General features: G+C 39.7%; 1 protein-coding gene across 8 annotated transcripts in view; it reads left to right on the forward strand.

Moving 5' to 3' along the window:
* Window positions 1-12,158: 12,158 nt before the first annotated feature.
* Window positions 12,159-19,366, forward strand: part of PDS5B (PDS5 cohesin associated factor B) — a 199,772-nt gene continuing 192,564 nt past the window's right edge. For 4 of the 8 annotated variants that reach the window (XR_004346677.1, XR_004346678.1, XM_032611239.1 and 1 more), the window contains exon 1: window positions 12,192-12,308. The gene's annotated coding sequence lies outside the window, so the exon portion shown is untranslated. Of the gene's footprint in view, window positions 12,309-12,990; window positions 13,159-19,366 lie in introns of all 8 variants that reach the window. The other 4 variants (XM_032611241.1, XM_032611243.1, XM_032611240.1 and 1 more) reach the window with 3 other exon arrangements.

The following is a 19,366-nucleotide window of genomic DNA, read 5'->3' on the forward strand; positions in this document are numbered from 1 at the left end:
CTCCATCGTGGTGCGCGGGTCTTTCACTGTTGCGACCTCTCTTGTGGAGCACAAGCTCCAGACGCGCAGGCTCAGTAGTTGTGGCTCACGGGCCAAGTTGCTCCATGGCATGTGGGATCTTCCCAGACCAGGGCTCGAACCCGTGTCCTCTGCATTGGCAGGCAGATTCTCAAACACTGCACCACCAGGGAAGCCCTCTCATTGTGTTTTTGATTTACAGTTCCTTGATCATTTGGGATGTTAGGCATCTTTTCATGTACGCATTGCCCATCTGTATGTCTTCTTTGGAAAAATGTCTATTCAGAATTTCTGCCCATTTTAAAATCAGATTTAAAAATTTTTTACTATTGAGATGTCTGAGTTCTTTACATATTTTGGATATTAATCCCTTATCAGATATATGATTTGCAAATATTTTCTCCCATTCAGTAGGTTGCCTTTTCATTTTGTTAATGGTTTTCTTTGCTGTGCAGAAACTTTTTGGTTTGTTGTAGTCCCATTTGTTTATTTTTGCTTTTGTTTCCTTTGGTTTTGTTGTGACCCTTGGAATTTATTTAAGAAGCCATGTCATGTCCCTCCATATTTCTTGTAAATTGGTACTTGCATCTAGAGACTTGATCAAATTCAGGTTGGATTATTATGGAAATATTACTGCATAGGTGCTGCTTTGTTCTTCCATCAGGGAGCATCTAATGTTCAGTTGTCTTTCTGTGTAATATTAGCAGGTATTTATGTTCAATGTCTGGATCTATTATTTTCATTCGGGTTTAAGAAAAAGGATGATATTCTAATTCTATCATTCCTTCTTCATTTATTAGCTGGACTACTTCTGTTCATAGAAAACTATTTGATTATTTACTGCTATAATTTGTGTAGAACAGGGATGGATTCTTTCTCTTTATTTGCCAGATCTCAAAATAGATCTCTTCAACAGTGACTGTTTTTATTTTAAAAATATATCATTAAAACAACACTGTAAAGCAACTATACTCCAATAAAAATTAATTTAAGAAATAAATTTAAAAAAATATATGAACGCATGGATTTAAACATATTTTATGTTACGATTCATACTGAACTGTTCAACAATAGAGGTTCATTAAATAAATTATGGGGGCTTCCCTGGTTGCGCAGTGTTTAAGAATCCACCTGCCAATGCAGGGGACATGAGTTCGAGCCCTGGTCCGGGAAGATCCCACATGCTGCAGAGCAACTAAGCCCATGTGCCACAACTAGTGAGCCTGCGCTCTAGAGCCCGTGCTCTGCAACAAGAGAAGCCACTGTAATGAGAAGCCTGCACACTGCAAGGAAGAGTAGCCCCCGCTCACCACAACTAGAGAAAGCCTGTGCACAGCAACGAAGACCCAACGCAGCCAAAAATAAATAAATTAAATAAATAAAATAAATAAATAAATAAATAAATAAAATTATGGTATAGCTACACAGGAAATAGTAGTATATAGTCCTAAAAATAATGATATATGTGTATTTATTCACTTGAAAGTTATTCATGATATTTAAGTCATTTTTAATGTTAAATACATAATCATGGTACCAAAGGGAACACAGTGAAATATTTTTCTTCCACCATGGTTCCCACGCCACTCAGATTCCCTCCTAGAGGTCCCCTAAGTTTGCGTATCCTTGTACAGATCTTCCTCGACTTACAGTGGGGTTACATCCTGATAAACCCATCATAAGTTGAAAAAATCGTAAGTCGAAAATGCATTTAATACACCTAACCTACCCAACATCACAGCTTAGCTTAGTCTACCTTAAATGTGCTCAGAACACCTAACGTTAGCCTACAGTTGAGCAAAATAATGTAACACAAGGCTTATTTGATAACAAAGTGTTGAATATCTCATGTAATTTATTGAATACTGTACTGAAAGTGAAAAACAGAATGGTTGTACGGGTCAAGAATTGCTGTAAGTATATTCGTTATTTACCCACATGATCGTATGGCTCTGGCTTGCTTCCACTGCCCAGCATCCCTAGAGTGTTGTACCTTATATCACTAGCCTGGGAAAAGATGCAAACTCAAAGTCATAAGTTGAACTATCTTAAGTCAGGGACTGTCTGTATATTCTTCCAAATATTTTAGAGCTGATAGTTCAGCTGCTGTGCATTGCTGTGGCTGTATCAGTTATTAAAATAATAAAATACTTCTGTAAGGTGTTACATGGTCACTTTCCTGACCCCCTGAGTACTCTCCTTCCTTCTTGGGCACTCCAGCCCCTCCCTGTCACCCTGCAGACCTTGCCCACTTTTCCCAGCACCACTTATTGAAGAGACTGCCTTTTTTCCAATGTATATCCTAGCCTCCTTTGTCATAGATTACTTGACCATAGATGCGTGGGTTTATCTCTGGGCTTTCTATCTTGTGCCATTCATCTATGTTTCCGTTTTTGTGCCAGTACCATATTGTCTTGATTACTGTAACTTTGTAGTATAGTGTGAAGTCAGGGAGGCTGATTCCTCCAGCTCCATTCTTTTCCCTCAAGACTGCTTTGGCTATTCGCGGTCTTTTGTGTCTCCATACAAATTTTAAGATTTTTTGTTCTAGTTCCGTAAAAAATGCCATCGGTAATTTGATAGGGATTTCATTGAATCTGTAGATTGCTCTGGGTACTATAGTCATTTTCACAATATTGATTCTTCCAATCCAAGAACATGGTATGTCTTTCCATCTGTTGGTATCATCTTTAATTTCTTTCGTCAGTGTCTTATAGTTTTCTGCATAGAGGTCTTTTGTCTCCCTAGGTATTTTATTCTTCTTGTTGCAGTGGTAAATGGGAGTGTTTCCATAATCTCTCTTTCAGATTTTTCATCATTAGTGTATAGGAATGCAAGAGATTTCTGTGCATTAATTTTGTATCCTGCAACTTTACCAAATTCATTGATTAGCTCTAGTAGTTTTCTGGTGGTATTTTTAGGATTCTCTATGTATAGTATCATGTCATCTGCAAACAGTGACAGTTTTACTTCTTCTTTTCCAATTTGTATTCCTTTTATTTCTTTTTCTTCTCTGATTGCCATGGCTAGGACTTCCAAAACTCTGTTGAATAATAGTGGTGAGAGTGGACATCCTTGTCTTGTTCCTGATCTTAGAGGAAATGCTTTCAGTTTTTCACCATTGAGAATGATGCTTGCTGTGGGTTTGTCGTATATGGCCTTTATTATGTTGAGGTAGGTTCACTCTATGCCCACTTTCCGTAGAGTTTTTATGATAAATGGGTGTTGAATTTTGTCAAAAGCTTTTTCTGCATCTATTGAGATGATCATGTTTTTTATTCAATTTTTTAATATGGTGTATCACATTGATTGATTTGCATATATTGAAGAATCTTGGCATCCCTGGGATAAATCCCACTTGATCATGGTGTATGACCCTTTTAATGTGTTGTTGGATTCTGTTTGCTAGTATTTTGTTGAGGATTTTTACATCTATATTCATCAGTTATATTGGTCTGTAATTTTTTTTTTTTTGTAGTATCTTTGTCTGGTTTTGGTATCAGGGTGATGGTGGCCTCATAGAATGAGTTTGGGAGTGTTTCTTCCTCTGCAATTTTTTGGAAGAGTTTGAGAAGGATGGGTGTTAGCTCTTCTCTAAATGTTTGATTGAATTCATCTGTGAAGCCCTCTGGTCCTGGACTTCTGTTTGTTGGAAGATTTTTAATCACAGTTTCAATTTCATTACTTGTGATTGGTCTGTTCATATTTTCTATTTCTTCCAGGTTCAGTCCTGGAAGGTTATACCTTTCTAAGAATTTGTCCATTTCTTCCAGGTTGTCCAATTTATTGGCATAGAGTTGCTTGTAGTAGTCTCTTAGGATGCTTTGTATTTCTGCGGTCTGTTGTAACTTCTCCTTTTTCATTTCTAATTTTATTGGTTTGAGTACTCTCCCTCTTTTCCTTGATGAGTGTGGCTAATGGTTTATCAATTTTGTTTATCTTCTCAAAGAACCAGCTTTTAGTTTTATTGATCTTTGCTATTGTTTTCTTTGTTTCTATTTCATTATTTATGCTCTGATCTTTATGATTTCTTTCCTTCTGCTAACTTTGGGTTTTGTTTGTTCTTCTTTCTCTAGTTCCTTTAGGCAAAAGGTTAGATTGTTTATTGGAGATTTTTCTTGTTTCTTGAGGTAGGCTTGTATAGCTATAAACTTCCCTCTTAGAACTGCTTTTGCTGCATGCCATAGGTTTTGGATCGTCGTGTTTTCATTGTTATTTGTCTCTAGATATATTTTGATTTCCTCTTTGATTTCTTCAGTGATCTCTTGGTTTTTTGGTAACATATTGTTTAGCCTCCATGTGTTTGTGGGTTTTTTTTACAGTTTTTTCCCTGTAATGGATTTGTAGTCTCATAGAGTTGTGGTCAGAAGAGATGCTTGATATGGTTTCAATTTTCTTAAATTTACTGAGGCTTGATTTGTGACCCAAGATGTGATCTATCCTGGAGAATGTTCCATGCGCCCTTGAGAAGGAAGTGTAATCTGCTGTTTTTGGGTGGAATGTCCTATGAATATCAATTAAATCTATCTGGTCTATTGTGTCATTTAAAGCTTGTATTTCCTTACTTATTTTCATTTTGGATGATCTGTCCATTGGTGTAAGTGAGGTATTAAAGTCCCCCACTATTACTGTGTTACTGTCGATTTCCTCTTTTATAGCTGTTAGCAGTTGCCTTATGTATTGGTGGGTGCATATATATGTATAATTGTTATATCCTCTTCTTGGATTGATACCTTGATCATTATGTAGTGCCCTTCCTTGTCTCTTGTAACATTCTTTATTTTAAAGTCTATTTCATCTGATATGAGTATTGCTACTCCAGCTTTCTTTTGATTTCCATTTGCATGGAATATCTTTTTCCATCCCCTCACTTTCAGTCTGTATGTGTCCCTAGGTCTGAAGTGGGTCTCTTGTAGACAGCATATCTATGGGTCTTGTTTTTGTATTCATTCAGCAAGCCTGTGTCTTTTGCTTGGAACATTTAATCCATTCATGTTTAAGGTAATTATTGATATGTATGTTTCTATGACCATTTTCTTAAATGTTCTGCATTAGTTTTTGTAGGTCCTTTTCTTCTCCTGTGTTTCCCACTTAGAGAAGTTCCTTTAGCATTTGTTGTAGAGCTGGTTTGGTGGTGCTGAATTTTCTTAGCTTTTGCTTGTCTGCAAAGCTTTTGATTTCTCCATCGAATCTGAATGAGATCCTTGCTGGGTAGAGTAATCTTGGTTATTGGTTCTTCCCTTACATCAGTTTAAGTATATCATGCCACTCCCTCCTGGCTTGTAGAGTTTCTGATGAGAAATCAGCTGTTAACCTTATGGGAGTTCCCTTGTATGTTATTTGTCATTTTTCCCTTGCTGCTTTCAATAATTTTTCTTTGTCTTTAATTTTTTTCCAATTTGATTACTATGTGTCTTGGTGTGTTTCTCCTTGGGTTTATCCTGTTTGAGACTCGCTGCTCTTCCTGGACTTGGGTGGCTATTTCCTTTCCCATGTTAGGGAAATTTTTGGCTATAATCTCTTCAAATATTTTCTCTGGTCCTTTCTCTCTCTCTTCTCCTTCTGGGACCCCTATAATGCGAATGTTGTTGCGTTTAATGTTGTCCCAGTGGTCTCTTAGGCTGTCTTCATTTCTTTTCGTTCTTTTTTCTTTATTCTGATCCACAGCTGTGAATTCCACCATTCTGTCTTCCAGGTCAGTTATCTGTTCTTCTGCCTCAGTTATTGTGCTATTGATTCCTTCTAGTGTAGTTTTCATTTCAGTTATTGTATTGTTCATCTCTATTTGTTTGTTCTTTAATTCTTCTAGGTCTTTGTTAAACATTACTTGCATCTTCTCGATCTTTGCCTCCATTCTTTCTCTGAGGTCCTGGATCATCTTCACTATCATTATTCTGAATTCTTTTTCTGGAAGGTTGCCTATCTCCACTTCATTTAGTTGTTCTTCTGGGGTTTTATCTTGTTCCTTCATCTGGTACATAGCCCTCTGCCTTTTCATCTTGTCTACCTTTCTGTGAATGTGGTTTTTGTTCCACAGTCTGCAGGATTGTAGTTCTTCTTGCTTTTGCGGTCTGCCCTGTGGTGGATGAGGCTCTCTAAGAGGCTTGTGGAGATTTCTATATAAGCAAATACATCTGATGTTTTCAAGGAGAGAAGGCAGATTATAAAACATTATAAATATATACTTAATATATTAAATTTATATTAAAATACATATAAAATTACATTTTTATAATATTTAAGTGTAAATATATGAATAGAATGTATTCTGGACTGATATATACTAAAGCATTAAAGGTAATTTTCTCTGGTGGCATGATTATAAATGGTTTATTTTCCCTTTTAACCTTAACTGCATTTCCAGATTTCTCTACAATAAACACATTATTTACACTTAAAAATATATACTTAAACTGGTTTTATTTCAGTAAATTTTTTTTTTTTTCAGTAACGGCAATATTTTTCAATAGCTCCATCTGCTGGCTGCTGAGTAAAGTTAATTTTCAAATATTACTGTATTTGTTTTTACTGTAGCCAGGACAAGAAATAGAATTCCTCTATTAAAACAAAGGATGCTTCTTATATATCTATGAAGAGAAGTATCTGCAGTCAAGTTAATTCACCTGATACACATTTGGTTGGATACAGAGTAGGCTATTACCCCATACACAAAAATAGACTGTTTGCCTAGAACAGAAACATTACATTGAAAAATTGATTTGGTATTTTTGGCTATCTTACAATGGCATGCTGATTTTGTTGATTGTGTAAAATAAAAACATTGATTAGTGGTTGAATATTGATATGTATTAAATATATCATATTGTAGGAATTCATATACTTTTGCATTCATATTCAGAGCTGCAGTCTAAACTGTCCTATGTCATTCTCATTATTTTGAAGTGAAATTGCTCTTGTTTCCATATCTCTTTATTATTTCCTGAAGTTGAATTGATGATAAATGCTTTCCTTAACATGAATTTCTCTTTTTATGGTAACAGGAGGTATTATATTTTGTTTAAAAGTCTCTCAGTCATCTAGCTTTGGAACTCTTAAAAAGTAAAATCTGTCATTACGCTGAGTGAAATAAGTCATTCATGAAAAGACAAGTACTGTACGATCCCACTTATATGAGGTGTCTAAAGTAGTCAGATTCATAGAAGCTGAAAGTAGAATGGGAGTTACCATGGGCTGGGGAGAAAAGGAGTTGTTGCTTAATGGGTATAGAGTCTCAGTTTTGCAAGATGAAGAAGTTCTGGAGATCTGTTTCACAACAATGTAAATATGCTTAACACTACTGAACTGGGCACCTAAAAATGTTAGAATGGTAAATTTATGATTTTTTTTACCACGATAAAAAAGTAAAGTCTAAAAAATATATATTGTATGTGTGATATTTATATATATTTTATATATTTATATGTATAACAAGTTTGAGAGAACATATTGAAGCATGCACTATACTTTTTAAAAAATATCTTTATTGGAGTATCATTGCTTTACAATGTTGTGTTAGTTTCTGCTGTACAGCAAAGTGAATCAGCTGTATGTATACATATATCCCCATATCCCCTCCCTCTTGAGCTTCCCTCCCACACTCCCTATCCCACCCCTCTAGGTCATCACAAAGCATCGAGCTGATCCATTTTTCTGGTCTCCTCATAAGTCAATTAGTATTTCTACAAATTTATCATATTTATTTGTGATTTACATGGGACTTAATTTAAAAAGAGATTCAAACATGATTGTAAGATGAAATGGGATTTTAAAATTACATACTTTCTAAATTAATTGGAAGATGATGAGATTCACTAAAAAATTTCCCCTGACTATGGATCCCTGGACAAATTACTTAGCTATTTGTCTCAGTTTTTTTTATGTAAAATGAATTGAAAGAGGTGATCATTTCTATGCTCTATGAACCCTAAAATTCTCAAAATATTTTCATGGCATCTTTCTGACACCCTTTCCTAACCAGCTCTAATGCAATAATATATATATAAGGAAACAGATAATAAAATTTAAAAAGCAGCGCTTCCCTGGTGGCGCAGTGGTTGAGAGTCTGCCTGCCGATGCGGGGGACATGGGTTCGTGCCCTGGTCTGGGAGGATCGCACATGCTGCGGAGCGGCTGGGCCCGTGAGCCATGGCCGCTGAGCCTCTGAGTCCGGAGCCTGTGATCCGCAACGGGGGAGGTCACAGCAGTGAGAGGCCTGCGTACTGCAAACAAACAAACAAACAAACAAAAACTGAAAAAATTTAAAAAGCAACTATCAAGTAGTTAAAGGACTCTTAGGTATATTTTGTATAAGAAATCACACCTAGTTTGACCTATATAAAGTAAGTCTCCCCGCTACAATGGATAGATGTGATATGAACTTATAAAGAGCAGACTTTTAAAATATGCATATACATATGGAATTAATATAGTATCCATACCCTGCTTGGGGAGAAGTTTGAAATCTTTGGAAAAGAATATAGAGTGGGGCTTCCCTGGTGACGCAGTGGTTGAGAGTCTGCCTTCTGATGCATGGGACACGGGTTTGTGCCCCGGTCCGGGATGATCCCACATGCCGCGGAGCGGCTGGGCCCATGAGCCATGGCTGCTGAGCCTGCATGTCCGGAGCCTGTGCAAGAAAAAAAAAAAAAAAAAGAATATAGAGTGTTTCCTTTTTTGCCCTTTTAAAAAATAGTGAGGCAAAAAAAAAAAAAAAATAGTGAGGCAAACATTTTCTACAGTTGTAAATAGGCAGTAAGACTATGGAGAGGAAAAGAAAATTAAGATGAAGGGTAAGTCTACAGGCAAAGGAAGTCGTGGGCCAAAGCAGCATGGTTGTGGGAAGTGGAGAATTATGGAGTAATGAGAAGTAAATTAAAGTGGCTAAGTTAAGTAAATGAGTCTGGTTGAATAAGTAGGGGTAGGCCGCTGCATAGCCTCAGACCTACCTAATCAACAGTAGCAGCATCTGCCCTGGATACCAGACAGTTCATTAAAATCAAAATATAAATAGGCTGTCAGGGAGAGAGTCCTCACTTTTATTCCATTCAGTCATCTGGCCAGATTGTTCTATTACTCATGACTTCTAACACCATATAAAGAAATTTTATTCTAGATGAAACTGTGTTTAAAGAAGCTCATGTATTACTATAAATATGCTTCTGGTATTAAGTTAAACTCCTTGCTGAGAATTACGGCTCATTCTAATGGCTAATCATAATGCTATTTATTTTAAAATATTTATTTATTTATTTTAAAATATTTACTTATTTGGCTGAATCAGGTCCTAGCTGCGGTGTGCGGGATCCTTAGTTGCAGCATGTGGGATCCTTAGTTGCGATATGCGGGCTTCTAGTTGCGGTGTGCGAACTCTTAGTTGAGGCACGCATGTGGGATCAAGTTCCCTGACCAGGGATCGAACACAGATTGGGAGTGTGGAATCCCAACCACTGGACCACCAGGGAAGTCCCCATAATGCTCTTTAAATCAGTTCTCATTTGCTTTCTTACATATCTGAGCCAATGATATACTTGATATAAATATGAAATTTAGAATAAGTCATTGTTCTATGTCAAAATAAAAACATGAGCATAAAATAACAATATATATACTATACTATATATATATATAAAATGCTATGTGAGTATATGTATATACATATATATTTGATTTTTGTCATTTTAATTACAATATGTGTTGGTGTGTTCCTCCTTGGGTTAATTCTATATGGGACTCTGTGCTTCCTGGACTTGGGTGACTGTTTCCTTTCACAGGTTAGGGAATTTTTCAGCTATTATTCTTCAAATATATTCTCAGGCCCTTTCTCTTTCTCTTCTCCTTCTGGGACCCATATAATGAGAGTAGTAGTACACTTGATGTTGTCCCAGGGGTCTCAAATTGTCCTAATTTCTTTTCATATATAGTTAAATACATGCACTTCAACTGGTACTGGCATAATTCTTAACAAACTTCAACAGTTGCAAAGAAGACACTATGAAACAATGTTGGATATTTATTATAAGTTGTTAAAAAATAGCATTTTGATTCCAGAGTCTACTGGCTGTGCTGTTCACTGTAGGAAGCCCCTAGCCACATGTACTTATTGAGCACTTGAAACGTGACTAATGGGAATTGAAATGTGCTTTAAGTATAAAATTCACAAGATGAACAAAAGAATGTAAATTATGTCATTAATAAAATTTTATATTGATATGTGCAAAGGACAATATTTTGGATATACTGTTTAATAACATAAAATGTTATTAAAATTAATTTCACTGGTTTCTTTTCACTTTTTAAAATTGGAAGATTTTATGTTGCATACCTGGTTCACATCATATTTCTTTCGGACAGTGTGGATTTACAGTGTAACTAAATGCAATTTCCTCCCGTTAACCAAGATCAGGCCCATGGACTGCACACACTGCTGAGTGCTGACCATGGATAAGAGTGAACAGTCTTTGCTTTGGCTGTTCTGCCCAGTGCATTCAGGAATTCTCAGCCAGCAGCTCAGAACCTCAGTCACAATGGTGACCTATGCTATTTGTTATAACTCCAAGGAAACCAAGAAGACTTTAACAAGTCTGTATATTTACCCAAATGATCTTCGATAACACACATACACACAATATCCCCAAAGATCCCAGAGAGTTCTTCAGAATAAAAAAAGTTAAGAATTTCAGTCTAGTGTCTGCATAGAAGATCGGGAGTACCATTAGTTATTAGGTAGGTAAGAAGATGGTCCAAAAACTCTTTAAGGAACTAAATGTGCTTAACAAGATGAGACCTCTAAAACAATGTTTAAAAAGAAAGAAAGTCAGCAGGAAACTGCCTTTGCTGGCTCTGGCATTGAGCTGTGTTGTAGGCAAAGGTCATCTCAGAACCCTTACCCTAATTTCCCTTTGTGGCATCCTTTCCCTTCTTGCTATTCTCCCTGTTTGGAAATCCTAGTGCCTTTCTCATCCCTGTCTCTTTCATCTGCCTCTCTCAACGGAAAGGAAAATAATCTTTTGTTAGTGTAAAGCCAGTAGAAGTGTGGGCTGATGGGTGCCACATACTGCTCCTGATGAATTACAACTTGGTTATTTTTTGGACTTTACTTTTATTAGATCAGCTTTATGTTTACAGCAAAATTGAGAGAGGGGTACAGAGATTTCCCATGTACACCCTGCCCCCACATTTGGTTGTTTTTTAAAGCCCTAAACACAGAAATTTATTTTTCTTTTATTACCAACTTCAGATTCCAGTTTTCCTAAACTGTTGCTTTAAATGAAGGTTTAGATTACTAATTTCTGTAAATCCATTTGCTGTTGCATGAAGCATAGTTTCTTTGGTTAGCAGCTATACTTCACTGAGGCCTTAAAGATTTTTGCCTCTCTCCATCCTAATAGTAATCACCAGATAACTTTTAACATATTCCCTCACAGCTGCAGCAGGGAGGAGTGGCAACTCCTGGAGGTGAAGGGGGTTAGAAAACCCACCTTCTGGTAAGCGTCCTTGTGGTCTTTAGATTGTTTCTCCTCCGATAAGGACAGCTGTGATAAAACGAATGAATGGAATGCTTTGTTACAGATGGAATTACTACGTCCCTCCACCCGCTACCTAAACAATACCTGAAAACGGGAAAGCTGTGGGATTAAGTAAAGACATTACACACACAGTGGAGAAAAAAGCTATTTTATGGCATTTTGAGGTGACTAGGTCAGAGTTCCCAAGTAAGGAGCAAAGTAAACACCAATTTTATTTACTTCGCACAACATTAGTACTCAATTTCACTGTTTTAAAAAATTCCCAACTTTTATCTGTAAGGCTAGAGATATATAACAATTTATGTGGTTTTCGGCAAAAGTCAAGGAAGCGAGAAAGCATTGACAGCTGCCGGTCTCGCTGCCACCGCAGCTACAGCGGCGGCGTGCCCGTGTGGCTGCGTGCGCGCGCGACGGGCGGGGCGGGGCGGAGCGGAGGCGGGCACGCGCGCGCGCACGGGGCGGGGCGGAAGGGAGTTGGGCGGAGGGGCCGGCGAGCGCGCGCGCGAGCGCGAGGCTGTCCGGTCGGCAGGGGGCGCTGCGCACCCACGCGGCGCTCTGCCTGCCCCCGGGTGCTGTCCGCGGCGGTTCGATTGGAGCAGCCGCCGAATAGCGCTTGGCGCCATTTTGAAGCGGAGAGGAGGAGGAACGGCCGGGCTGGCTGCGGAAGGGGAGGGGGGGGAGGAGGCGATTGGATGCGGCGGCGGCGGCGGCGGCGGATCCCGGAGAGCAGCGGAGTGAGAGGAGTAGCGAGTCGGCCACCCGGAGGTAGGAAGCAATTCAGTTAACGGGAAGAAAATGTCTCTTCCTTCTGGTCGCCGCGCTCCATTTTTCAGCGCCCGCCACCGCGGCTGAGTCTGTGGCGGGGCTCAAGCGCCGCCCGCCTGCCAGCCGAGACTCGCCTCCCGGCATCGGGGGCTGCAGCCGCTGGCTGCCTGGCGGCGGCGGGGCCGGGAGGAGTAGGGCGCGGGCCGGGGGCGTGGGCCGGGTTCTGCGGTGGGGGTGGGGAGGGCCCCACGGCCGGCGCGCTCCCTCCACGCCGCGGGCTCAGCCGCAGCTTCTGGAAATTAAACTTGCCGCCCTGGCAGGGCTGGGGCGCCCGCGGCGACGAGGGCTGCGGGCGGTGACCTGGCGCGCGGCCGGGGGTCCGCGCCGGCTGCCCGCCGCCCCGCCGCCCGCGCCCCGCCGCCCCTCCCCCAGCGCCCGGCAGCCCGGCGGCTGTTTCCCGGGCGGCAGGCGGGCGGCGCGGCGCTCCTGTTGAATCCTCCCGCGGGCGGGTTTTCCCCTTTCCGGGCGAGGGGCGGGGAGCGCGGGTCGGGGCTGACCTCGGGGCGGTGTGCGGGCCTCGGCGCCCTAGCCCCCGCCGCTGGGTCGCCCACGCCGCGCAGCCTCCGCTCCGGGCGACGACAACGGGCCGACCGAGTGACATATTTATCCTGTTACTTGCCAGTCGTGGGAGATAAAGCGCGCCTACCGCGCCTCTTGGAGCTGGTGTTGGAGGCACCCGAGGACCTAGTTGAGGAAGAGTCCAGCACGGGCTGGAGTGGCTTCTCCCGGGCCACCACTGAGTTCTAGCTTTCCTTTCGGAAGCCTCGGAGTCGGAGCGACCATGCAAACGGTGTGCAGCTGTACAGTTGACATTTTTGCAGTCTCTTATCTTAGTGACACCTGAAAAGTTTCTGGTCGAGAGGAAACGCTTGTTTGTGGTTTCTTGCTGCTGTTGCCTTTTGGTATATACGTTAAAGCTACGCTAAGCCGCGGTACAGTTATTCGAGGGAATGAGTCTGAACCCTGAAACGCTGCACCTCGTCGGCTTCAGAGTTGCCTGTTCCTGCGTTCCTTCGCGGCCGGTGTAAACTCGGGGTAGGGTTTGAAAGAGCAGGTCCCTGCCTACTTGACACGTTTAGGCATCCTAACCAACCCCCGAAAGGGAACCCTTTATTTGATTTTGAAGGACGTGCTTTGAACGCTCTTCTCACACTTCTGTTATGAAATGATGGATGGGCAGTACTGTCCTGAACGACCCTACCCAACCCTGTTTGTTAAACCGTTTGGGAGACTGGATGTAGCCTTTACGTTCGAAGGTTGGTCTGCGGTCTTGAGTGAGTTTTGGAGGTCTTCTACTGTCTTCCTAATAACTTATAAAAGTTCAAGTATGTTTATATATGAGGCGAGCTGTAAGTCATAATTATTTAAAACTTGAATGGCAGTATAATCATTGTTCTCAACACATGTAGATGAAGTTCCAAGATAGAGCATTTTCTATACTTACGTAAGCAGTAGTCAAGTAACATAGTTAAAAGCACAAAAATGGTATTAAGCAAAATATGGGCTAGAAAGGACACTGATTTATGCAGTACATATGTCGGAGATGTTAGCAATTTTAGACAATAAGATGAGCATTCCTCTGGTGTGTGCAGGTCAGTTTGTGGAACGATTAATCTGCTATCGTCTGGTGATAGCAGAAAACCTAATTAAAATTTATAGTGATGAATATGTAGGTGACAGTTTCAACATGGAACTTCTTATAGAAAGGTAGATTTATTTTGAAAACCTTAACTGTAAAAAAAAAAATTGAGAACATTATTCTTTAAAAAAAAACCTTAAATAAGAACATTATTCTTTCAAAATAAATGTACGAATGTATATAGAAAAGGTGCACATTAGATATTTGATTACTGAAATAGTAATTTTTTGTGTGTGCTTTTTTTGATGGTTTAAAAAATTATACTCTGGGTTTTACTTGAATGTGTGAGTATTTTAAATGACAAGGTAGTGTTTGTATTGGCCTTTATTTTTTCTTAAAGAACTTTTGTGCCCTTTCTTATTTTCTCCTTTTTTGTTGAGGTTGATTCTCCTTGTATTAACTTTGTTTTTTTACAGTGGCTTTTGTACTCTTCCTGTCACTTTCATTCTTGTCTGGTTATGCCTTTTTCCTCACTTTTCCCAAGAATTAGAGGAGGTAACGTGGTGAAGATAGTGATCCTTGCTGTCGTGGAATGTTTTGTACTAAGCGTATTTGACAAGTAGTTCTACTGAGTTGGCTGTTGGATAAAAGTTTTAATTTCTAAATTTATTTTAAAATGGTTTGCAACTTTAATGGATACAAAGAGTCATGTTTTGAGGACCAGGCTTTGTCAATAATTTGTTAAGCCTAAAATAAAGTGATACGCTGTATTAGACAGGGCTTACCCTGGTAAAGACTGAATGGTACCCAGAACTTTGTGTAGAGGGGAGTATTTTGGGAGATTGTGTTCTTTCTGCTTCTCCCTCTTGGAGATTAGGATTGTCCTGTGGCTTCTTCAGTGCTACTTCTTTTGATCGTGTGTGCCTAGAACTAACAGGAGAGCTCACTGATTTCGGTTGGATGACAAGTACTGTATATAAACTATGTTAGAAAAGAATAAATTTGTATTTCCTTTATTAGTGTTAGAGAGCTGTAAGGAAATTTAGATGATCTCCAACTCATTATATGCATGAGAAATTAGGTTCAGATTGTAACTTGATTGATTTATTCAAAGTCACAGTCATATTCTTGTGGAACTGAGGCAGCCCTTACATCTCCTGGAGGCTTAGAAGTATCCACGTGGTCTGTATTGTTTTATTCAGGACTTAAGCAATATTTAAAATTATTGCCAGGTAGCATATTATTCTCTTTCTCCTTTCCCCCCTTTTTTTTCATTCAACCAAGAAAGTTTCGAGGTTAACCATCTGTTTCAGAGTCTGGTTTTAATAATTTCTATCCAGGATTCGGTCCACTTAAATTGTCTCAGAAGATAACCTCTTGCATGTCTCTGTCTCCTGGAGTTGCTTGATCTTTCATTGTGTAACAATACTTGACAAGGCATTTATTTATTCTTTTTTTTTTTTTTTTTTTTTTGCGGTACGCGGGCCTCTCACTGTTGTGGCCTCTCCCGTTGCGGAGCACAGGCTCCGGACGCGCAGGTCCAGCGGCCATGGCTCACAGGCTCAACCGCTCCACGGCATGTGGGATCCCCCCAGACCGGGGCACGAACCCGCGTCCCCTGCATCGGCAGGCAGACTCCCAACCACTGCGCCACCAGGGAAGCCCTATTTATTCTTTGTTAAACTTGTAAGCCAGGGTAATTTGGAAGTTAGTGTTGAACTTTATTTTGTTATAAGATGCATGTGTGCATGAATGTGTTATTTTTTTAGTTTTTACTTTCTTTTTTTTACTTTTAAACTCAATTTGCTACACAAGTCATTCGCTTCCAGTTACAGTAGGTGTTTGGAGAAAATTGTATTTGGTTTGAGTATTCCTGTTTGGAAATGTTAAAAATTCCAAAAATACTTAGTCTAACAATAAACCCAGTAATTTCTCTGAGAACATATTTACTTTTTAAGTTAATTTAAGAAGTTGCCAAATGGTTCAAAATTGTGCTTCCTTGGAGTGTAGAGGTCAGCTCTTCCTCACACTGTACTGTCATGAACCACCTGGTTATAACCATTTTCCCCAATACTTAAAAAGGTTTTATAACTCTTTCTCACTGATTAGTTCAAAATTAAGGATAAGTTTGCTGTAATTGTTTCAGTTGATAGGGGTGATCATGCTCAGTGAGAAAATCGTGAAGATTAAACTCAGATTAGTTAAATTTAGTTGTTTAAATCTTAAAGCCATTACTCTGAGATGTTTAAAAATATCCATGATAGTTATTGTGCTCTAATGATTAGACATCAGTAATAAGCAGTGATTAGAAATACTTGGTTTAGCTGTGTAAAACTTATAAGTCAGCTAAGGGGAGTGGAGGAAAGACTGATAAGCGGGAAGCTAATTTGAGGCATCTTTAAAGGACCATGATCTAGAAGTATGATCTAGAAGTACTCCACTAACTTGCTTCCCTTTGACAGAGATTGCTCTGACCTGATTCAGTTAAAATGAACAAATACTAAGCTTCACATATATACTGTACCATGGATGATGTAATAAACAGGACAGAGACTCTGCCCTATGGAAGTTTCGAGTGGTGGTTTTGCCACTTGCACCAAGGTGATGAGAGCTGAGAAAAACCAGAGTAGGATCCCTGCTGTTAAGAGATTCTACCAGGGCCAGGCCTTCCTCCCTCTTCAGTGACAGTTGAGGTTGCTCTTTATGTGGGAGAGTGAAGGAGGAGACATTATGACCACAAGCATTGTCTCTCTCTTGGAGAGAATGGTTAGGGGGCCCAAAAGGAAACAAGAGTTTGTGGTTCCCTGGGCAGTGTAGGGATTCTTTTTCCCTTTCATCTCAGAGGTGGTTTTAGAGAAGTAAGGGAAGAGATTTTTAAAGAAAAGTCCCAGATATATATCCAAAGTGTATTTACAGAATGCATCCCTAAGTAGTTGAAATTCTGCCAGGCAATTTCAGTTAACCTTCAGATATTGGGATGGGGGTTGGGGGGCGTATGGAGAGTTGGTAGTGAGAGTTGTTGTTAAGGTTGGCGGGAACAGAGTACTTTAAAGAATTGTATATTTTAAGTTAAAAGTTATACATGTATATGATAAGGAAATTCTTGTGGTACAGAAAATAAAAATAAAAGCTACTTTATCTCTTCCCCCTAAAAGGTAATCAATCCACTGTTAACAGTTTTCAGAAAATTTACTTTTCAAAAAATTTATGCAAATAGTATTATACTTACTGCATTTTTTTGTTATTAAAAGCTATATTGTTTACTTTTTTCCTGAAATTTACTTTTTTCTGTAGTTGATGTCATGTAGCTCTTCTCATATTGGCACATATAGATCAACATAATTTAAACAATGATTAGAGTATTATATGCATGTGTCACCACAATTTATTCTGACTCCTTTTGAGTGGTATGTAGGTTGTAACTACTTACACAAACCGACAGTATATGACTGTGACTGTTACATGTTTGCCAACATTGGGCTTTATTAAACTTTATGCCTTTTGCTGATCTGATATGTGAAGTTTGTATCTTGTTTTGGGTTTGCATTTTGTTGATTATGAGGAGGGGAAAACATTTTTGTATGCTTATTGGGCAGAGGTTACTTGCAGCGCACACTTTAGATTGAGTAGATTAAGTTATCTGTGCACCCCTCCCCTCCCATCTAAAATGGTTTGAGGGAGATGGAACTTTTAGAGAGAAATAAGGTTTCAGAGCCCGTGGCACGTTGAGGGGGAGCAGTGCTCTGAATGGAGAGGCTGCAGTGCTAGACTTTGAACAATAACCAGAGGTTAAGTATTGAAAGCCCTTAACTTGGTCTTAATGGAAGATTATATAAAGGCAGGAAGGGAGATTTGAGAGTCAGGGCAAGTAATTTCATATAGGGTAAGCTCTATCTCCTACTGTCTGCTTGTCCTGTCTCACCACTCCCCCCTTGTGCCCCAACTGTCATTTCATTTTTATTTATACTGTCATTTGACTTGCTCCTCTTCCCTGGTGGGGTGGCAACCTTGACTTTGATATTTCAGTTCTTCCAGAGATGAGGAACACTTAGTTTTTATTATAAGGGAAACTGATTTTTCTTCAAACCAAAGGGAGCAGTTCTCATTTCTAATGTTCTTTAGATCTATTTTCTGATCTTTAGTAGTCCCTCTTTATAGTTGATATTCTGCTAGTTTCAGGGGCCTTACATGCTGACCTGTGCAGAAGTTGGCATGACTACATGAGCTTTGTTCCTATTTAATCCCTACATGCTGCCCCCACCCCAGCTTCACATTTTTTTTTTTAATGAAATAAGTTTTTTTTCTTAGTAGGCTTGGGAGGCAATTGATTTAAAAGGCTCTTGTCTGTTACCACCTATCCCAACCACCCCCCCAAATGGTAAGTATGTAGAGATGTGTTAATTAGCTTGATTGTGGTGATCTTTTCACAGTGCATACATATATCAAAAGACAAGCTGTATACCTTAAATATCTACATTTTTATGTGTCAAAGATGTCTCAGTAAAGCTGGTTAAAAAAAAGTTTTTGTCTCCAGTTATATACACAAGTTAATATCAAATGGCTGGCCCTTTTTCAACTTTACCTTTAGTCTAGGCCAGTGGCTCTCAAATGGGGGTGATTTTGAACACCGCTTCCTTCCCCAGCTCCTCGCCCAAGGACCTTTGGCAATGCCTGGAGACATTTTGGTTGTCACAACTGGGGGTGGGGGAGGGGGGCAGGAAGAGTGGTGCTACTGGTATCTAGTGAGTAGAGGCAGGGATGCTGCTAAACATCCTACAATGTGTGGGGCAGCCCTCCACAACAAAAAATTATCTGGCCTAAAATGTCTCTTTTGCCAAGAAACCCTGGATTCAGCAGACCTAGTCCAGGAAGCTCCCAGCTCAGGTGAATTAGGCCTGCCCACCAACTTTGATGACAGCAGTCAAGCAGTAGTAATGTTTCATGTAGTCTTATGCTCAGAATGGAAAGCTTTGAAATATAGATCTTGAGTACATTTTTCCCCTCCTCTGTCTCTTTGGTCCCTTTCTTTTCAGCGTTTTGCTTTCCTTCTCCTCTACCTTCATGGTGTAACATAATTAGGTCAAGGCTTTGCAGTCCTACGTGTAGTTTGGAAGGTCACTAGCATTGAAGACTTGAACAGCAGTAGGAACATATTTAGGCATTTAATATGATGCTTGATAAGTGAAGTCCTTTGCTGAGGAAAGCAGAAGAGCATGGCGGTTAAGCGTATAGACATAGAGTCAAGACTGCTTGGGTTTTTATCCTCCCTCCATCACTAGCTAGTTGTGTCACCGTGGATAAATTACCTAATTGCCAAGCCTCAGTTTCTTAAATCTGTGAAGTGGGGAATAATAGCAGGTATCTCATTTCTAAAATCAGCTTTATTGAGATATAATTCACATTCCATACAGTTCACCTA

Source organism: Phocoena sinus, chromosome 18 (genome assembly GCF_008692025.1).
Source record: "Phocoena sinus isolate mPhoSin1 chromosome 18, mPhoSin1.pri, whole genome shotgun sequence".
Lineage (NCBI taxonomy): Eukaryota > Metazoa > Chordata > Mammalia > Artiodactyla > Phocoenidae > Phocoena > Phocoena sinus.